The sequence below is a fragment of the Theropithecus gelada genome, chromosome 18 (genome assembly GCF_003255815.1).
Source record: "Theropithecus gelada isolate Dixy chromosome 18, Tgel_1.0, whole genome shotgun sequence".
NCBI lineage: Eukaryota > Metazoa > Chordata > Mammalia > Primates > Cercopithecidae > Theropithecus > Theropithecus gelada.
In genome coordinates this window covers 55236550-55243380 of record NC_037686.1, presented here as the reverse complement: position 1 = coordinate 55243380, position 6831 = coordinate 55236550, and the positions used below count along the sequence as shown (strand labels likewise).

At 49.5% G+C, this 6831-nt stretch overlaps 1 pseudogene; it reads right to left on the bottom strand.

Annotated features, from left to right (window-relative positions):
* Positions 1 to 599: 599 nt before the first annotated feature.
* LOC112611609 lies at positions 600 to 1724 on the bottom strand (annotated as a pseudogene).
* Positions 1725 to 6831: the final 5107 nt, after the last annotated feature.

Below are 6831 nucleotides of genomic sequence, written 5' to 3'. Positions count from 1 at the left end.
TGTACAGGTAAACCCTGGCTGCCTCCACACACTCCCAGGGAGACTAAAAACCTTCATACATATCAAGTTGGGGGATAAAAAAGGGGCACCATGAAGGCTGATCATTCAAAATAAAACAAAATTAAAAAGTATGAAGGCGAATACTAAAAAATTTTTGCATTACATAATTTACATGAAGCAATGCTATCACCTCCCACGTAGACTCGGGAGAGGACTGGGCCATTCTCCTTAAAAAGAAGCAGGGTGGCTTTTAGGAGGGCAAGGGACTTCCTGTAACAATGCATCTCACGATATTTGGAATGATTATTTAAAAAAAAAAAAAAAAAGAACAATGTACAATCAAAGGCTTGGCCACATTGTAGAACTTTGGGAGATGCTCACTCCAACCGACTGCTGTCACCTTCACCGTTCCAGTTTTTAAATCCTGAGTCAAGCCAAAAAAAAAAAAAAGAAAAACCACACACACACACACACACACACACACACACATACACACACACACACAAAATGAAACAAATAAAGCCATGCCAATTTCATCTTGTTTTCTGGTCAAGTTAGGTTTTGTCAAGAGGGTGTAATGCAACTAAGTAACAGTCTGCCTAGAAGCATTTGCAGTAGACAATGGAGGGGCTGGACTTGTCATACTCCTGCTTGCGGATCCACATCTGCTGGGAGGTGACAGCGAGGCCAGGGTGGAGCTGCCAAACCACATGGGGTAAATGCGCTGGGAAGGAGCAATGATCTTGATCTTCATCGTGCTTGGAGCCAGGCCAGTGATCTCCTTCTGCATCCTGTCGGTGATGCCAGGGTACATGGTGGTGCCACCAGACAGCACTGTGTTGACGTACTGGTCTTTGCAGACGCCCATGTCATACTTCCTGATGGAGTTGAAGGTAGTTTTGTGGATGCCACAGGATTCCATGCCCAGGAAGGAAAGCTGGAAGAGCCCCTCAGGGCAGTGGAACTGCTCGTTGCAGATGATCTGGCCACCGGCCAGCTCCTAGCTCTTCTCCAGGGAGAAGTTGGAGGCCCCCATGGCCATCTCTTGCTCAAAATCCAGGGCGATATAGCACAGCTTCTTCTTGATGTCACACATGATTTCTCACTTGGCCATGGTGGTGAAGCTGTAGCTGCTCTCGGTGAGGATCTTCATGAGGTGGTCAGTCAGGTCTGGGCCAGCCAGGTCCAGAGGCAGGATGGTGTGGGGGAGGGCATACCCCTCGTAGATGGACACAGTGTAGGTGACCCCATCACCAGAGTCCATCATGATGCCAGTGGTACGGCCAGAGGCGTACAGGGACAGCAAGGCCTGGATGGCCATGTACATGGCTGGGGTGTTGAGGGTCTCAAACATGATCTGGTTCACCTTCTTGTGGTTGGCCTTGGGGTTCAGGGAGGCCTCGGTCAGCAGCAGGGGGTGCTCCTCAGGAGCCACATGCAGCTCATTGTACAAGGGGTGGTGCCAAATCTTCTCCATGTCCTCCCAGTTGGTGACGATGCCATGCTCGATGGGGTACTTCAGGGTCAGAATGCCTCTCTTGCTCTGGGCCCTCGTTGCCCACGTAGGAGTCCTTCTGACCCATGCCCACCATCACGCCCTGGTGGCTGGGGCACCCCATGATGGAGAGGAAGACGGCCTGGAGAGCATCGTCGCCTGTGAAGCCAGCCTTGCACATGCCAGAGCCATTATCGATGATGAGGGCAATGGTATCATCATCCATGGTGAGCTGGCAGCAGGTGTGGATGGGCAGCGGAGTGGCAAGGGGCAAGGCTCTGTGCTCGCCGGGCAGATGCGGTCTCGGTGATATAGAACCCATTTTAGCTGGTAGCAACAATTCAGCCAGGTTCTGTGCCTCTGTTTAGCACCTTCTGTTTATGAGATAGGTAGTAGAGCCTACCAGGCAGTCACAAGACTTCAATCTACCCGGGTCAGCAGACCCTTTTTGTGACATGGTATGAAGTATTAATATACTGCCTTTCTTCAAAACCTGCATCTGGAGGACTCAGTGCCCTCTCTTCCAACTCAGAGACCACCTTCCTCTATGTGCGTTTTATCCTCTGCAGGTTGAATGACTCCCATGGCATCCTGTGCAGAGATTCCTCAGCTCAGCAGTGCCTCTGAGTGGTTCTTAGAGAGGACGAGGAACCAAGAGGCAAATGCACAAGGCACAAGTGGGCTTTGTCCCAGAGAAGGTGGAGAAAACGGGCCGCTGGTGTCAGACGCTGGGATCAGATGCTCTGCCTGGCCACCTTCTCAGCCTGCTCCTGTGGATCACACCATTCCCCATCTTCCCAAATGCCAGCCCTGCCAGCTGGGAAGCCCAGGGGACCAGGTGATTGCTGTGCCTCGAATCTATCGGTCCTCTGAAAATGGCTTCTCCCCTGGCCACCAAAGGGGAGTAAACAATACCATGGAGATTGAAATCATCATCAACAAGGACACCGGTTAATTGGGAAAGGTATTTTCCTTTTTTTTTCCTTTTTCACTTTTTAGAGATGGAGTTTCACTCTTGTTGCTCAGGCTGGAGTGCACTGGCGTGATCTCCACTCACTGCAACCTCTGCCTCCTAGGTTCAAGTGATTCTCCTGCCTCAGCCTCCCAAGTAGCTGGGATTATAGGCATCTGCCACCATGCCCGGCTAATTTTGTATTTTTAGTAGAGATGGGGTTTCACCATGTTGGCCAGGCTGCTTTCGAACTCCTGACCTCAGGTGATCCACCTGCCTTGGCCTCCCAAAGTGCTGGGATTATAGGTGTGAGCCACTGTGCCCAGCTGGGAAGGGTATTTTTCTTTACCAAAGAGGGTAAAGAACTATTGATTAGTAATTTAAGTCTGTGTAAACATACAACATGGGTTGCTAATGCTTTATTTATTTATTTATTTATTTATTTGAGACAGATTCTTGCTCTGTCTCCAGGCTGGAGTAAGTGGCATAATCTTGGCTCACTGCAACCTCCACCTTCCATGTTCAAGCAATTCTCCTGCCTCAGCCTCCCAAGTAGCTGGGATTATAGGCACGCACCACCACGCCTGGCTAATTTTTGTATTTTTAGTAGAGGTGGTGTTTCACCATGTTGGCCAGGATGTTCTCGATCTCTCGACCCTGTGATCCGCCCGCCTTGGCCTCCCAAAGTGCTAGGATTATAGGCATGAGCCACCGCACCCTGCTGGGTTGCTGATGCTTTTCTGTTATTTTCAGTAATAATTATAAACTAAGGAAAAGGCAAGAAGATTTGAGGACGTTTATTCCTGAAGATGAAATATGGGTTGTATTCAGAAGCTCTCAAAAAAATAGTAAGAAATATTATGTTGAAAAATATGTCAAACGATGGGAAAAAGTCCCTTCCTGCTTTTTTTCCTACCTATTAATTGTTAAAGCAAGTTTCTCAGGCAAAAGGCCCTGATTACCTGAATCTTCCCAACCAATGACCATGCATGTAACAAAGTACCTGGTGACTAAGCCTGTTGAAGGTCTGCTTCCCCAAGGTGTAAAGAAAGAGATGAGTTCCCCACCCCCTGCTGCCTCATGGGCTTTCTCATGGCAACCATTGCTTACAAAAAGGGTCCGATAATTTTATGTTTTACTGACTCCATTTCCAGCACCAAGTAGCCCATGGTTGCCCCCATTTTTCTTGGGTCATTTGCTTGGCTGCTGAGCTGACAAAGCTGCCGTGGGCCTTCAGTTTACATTCAGAATCACTGATGTGCCACAGCAGACCGCATAGAGAATAGGCTCAACCTCATTTGAGCCACAACGTAGCTGCTGGGTGCTTGGGTCCCACAGCTGCTTTGTGAGTGAAGCCGTGCCTCAGTTTCCTCATCTGTAATAGGAGGGTATTTATACCTACTGTCTTAGTTTGGGTTTCCTCTCTCCCAGGAGCAGAACCTGAGTGAAGACTTGGGAGCAGGTATATTATTTGGAAAATGTGTTCGTTTGCTAACGCTGCCGGAACCGATGAGCACAAACTGGGCGGCTTGAAATAACAGAAATGTGTGTCTCAGAGTCCTGGAGGTCAGACGTCCAACATCAAAGTGTTGGCAGAGCCACACTCTTTCTGAAGGTCCCGGGGGAGAATCGTCCCCTGCCTCTTCCTTGGCGCGCCTGGGCTTGGAGTGGCATCCCTCCGGTCTCTGCCTCCGTCGCCACATGGCCTTCTTCTCCATGTCTCCGTGCGTCCCTTTCCGTCTCTTAGGAGGACACTCTCATTGGATTGAGGGCCTACCCTAATCCAGCGTGATCTCATCGCCACTGTTAATTACATCTGCAGAGACCCTGTTTCCAAATGAGGCTGTATTCTGAGGTTCTGGGTGGACGTGGAGTTTTGGGAGAATGCAATTCCGCCCAGCACAGGGCTCGTGGCTCCTTTCAGGTCCTAATCCTGGACTTACCCCATGTTGACCTTTAAGACAGACTCACTTAATGGGTGTGGGATGTGGATGTCCTAGGAGGGATCAAGTGTGTGGCTGGCGCTCAGGGTTCCTCCCTCACCACTTACCCCGGCCGAAATGTCCCCGTGAATCATTTCCAAGCGACTTGACTCCACCTTCAAACTCAGTCCTCCCAGAAACTGGAAAGATCTTCAAGACAGCTGCAATTCTCAAGGCGATGAGGCACACGAGGATCTCTGGCTGGGGGATGGGGCTTTACAAAGAACACCTGCCCAGGAATCCTGGGAAGGATCCAGGAAGGAGTGCTTTACCAGTGAAATAATTTCCACTGTCAACTGCGGCCACTTCTGCCGAGGTTTTACAGACCTCAGGTGCATAACTTCTGTTTCAAGCCGTGCTTAGCACTTCCTAGCAGCTTGTTGCCCCTAGCCCTTGTTTGTGGGGTGGGGTGGGGGCGTGAATGGAAAGAAGAGTAAGGTTACCAGGCTGCAGCTCCCTGAAAGGGCAGACAACCCGAATTTCCCATTTCCTGGAATAAGCAGCCTGAAATGTATGGCAGGGACAGCAAATCGAATTTGGCTCACTAGCTGAAATCCCCTGTCAGATACGTGTCTGGGCAGAGTGCTAGATTAGGGAAGATTCCGAGGCTCATCTGGGCTAAGTGGGCAGAGCTGTGAGAGAGTCGCAACGTGCCACAGACATCCCCAGGGACTCCTCAGGGCATGTGCCACAAATGTGTCATCCCTGGTGAATAGCTTTTTTTTTTTTTTAGGACAGCTTCCTAAATGTGTTGTTGCCAGACATAGGTGACAAATTAAAAACACACAAATAAACAAAGTCATAGAAACGAGCTGTTTCTATGCTATTACTCCTCTGCCATATTTCTAAAGACATCTGGTTACTCAGTGTAAAACCTTGTGATTTTTGAATCATAAATTCTCAGCAGCAAGGCACTGGGTCTATTTATACTCGCTAGCTGAGTACATGCCCGATAACAGTTGTGTAACCAGGATTACTGGACCTGGGCCCAGCCTGAGCTAAGCTAGCTGGAGCTGGGGTGGGTGAGTGAGTAAGAAGTGGGGGTGAGGGTGTTCTAGTACCAGTTCTGCCCCAAAGGGCTGCTGTGTCACCTTGGGTTGTTCATTCCAAGCTTTGGCATCTCCGCTTCCCCATCTCTAAAATGGGAATAATGATTCTGCCCCATCCTGCGCCACAGGTTAGAGTGAGATTGTGTGAGGGGGCGTATGGAATGGAAGCATGGCCCCGGGCCGAGCCAGGGTTGTCCTTTAGAACTCATTCCCGCACATTCTGAAGGCAGTGCCATAACAAATAAGAATGTTTGCATGAGGCGGGCACTGCCCAGGAAATCCGGCTCTGATTGTTAAAAAAGACATCTGGAAGTCTCTGGGGCCTAATGGTTCTGAGGATGCCAAACAAGGAAACATGACCAGCTAAAAAGTCAGCAGTGGCCCTGGGATGGAGACAAGGAACGGCCTGTGGCCACGCCTGAGCCAGGGAGCTGCGGTTTCAGGATCTGAACTTTCACTTCCTTGACACCATCTTCAGCAGCCCAGATGGCCCAGCCAAGGCCATCTGACCTCCCAGCCAAGCCCTGAAGGGGCATGAGAAATCACTCAGTTAAATGTTTGCCCATTTGCTTGTTTACTTGTTTTCGTTTGTTTGTTTTTGAGATGGAGTGCAGTGGCTCAATTTTGGCTCACTGCAACCTCCGCCTCCTGGGTTCAAGTGATTCTCCTGCCTTAGCCTCCCAAGTAGCTGGGATTACAGGCCCCTGCCACCACGCCTGGCTAATTTTTTGTATTTTTAGTAGAGATGGGGTTTCACCATGTTGGCCAGGCTAGTCTCGAACTCCTGACCTCAGGTGATCCACCCACCTCAGCCTCCCGAAGTGCTGAAAATTACAGGCGTGAGCTACCACGCCCAGCCTTGTTTCGTTTTTAATGAGGAAGCAGAAGGAAAAGTCATATTTGCCAGGATCCCAAAGCTAATTAGTAGCTGAAAGGGGACAAGGACTCCGCTTCCCAGACACCAGGGATAAAAGAGTACACAGGGAGCCAGAGGGAGGCCCCAGAAAGAACCATCTTCTTCCCCAGCAAGAGCGGGCTTGAGAGATGACAGGGATGTGTTATTGGTGGGTTCCTTCCCAGCTAAAGGGGCTGTCGCTTGAGCAGGAGAAAAAAAAACCTGTGAGATTTCTGTTTTTAAATCTATTTAATCCAGTCAATAATGAAATAAGTAAGAATTCTAATGATAGTCAGAAGGGTTGGATGTTCCTGAGATCTAAGCTGTGCACAGCAGGCCAGTGAATTATCTGGTTAAAAGCTGCAGTAGATTAAGATCTATGGTATAGCAAGGGAAGGCAGTGGGCAGTCTGCCCTGGTGCAGGCCATGACGGGGGACATTGTCTGCAGAGAATTTAA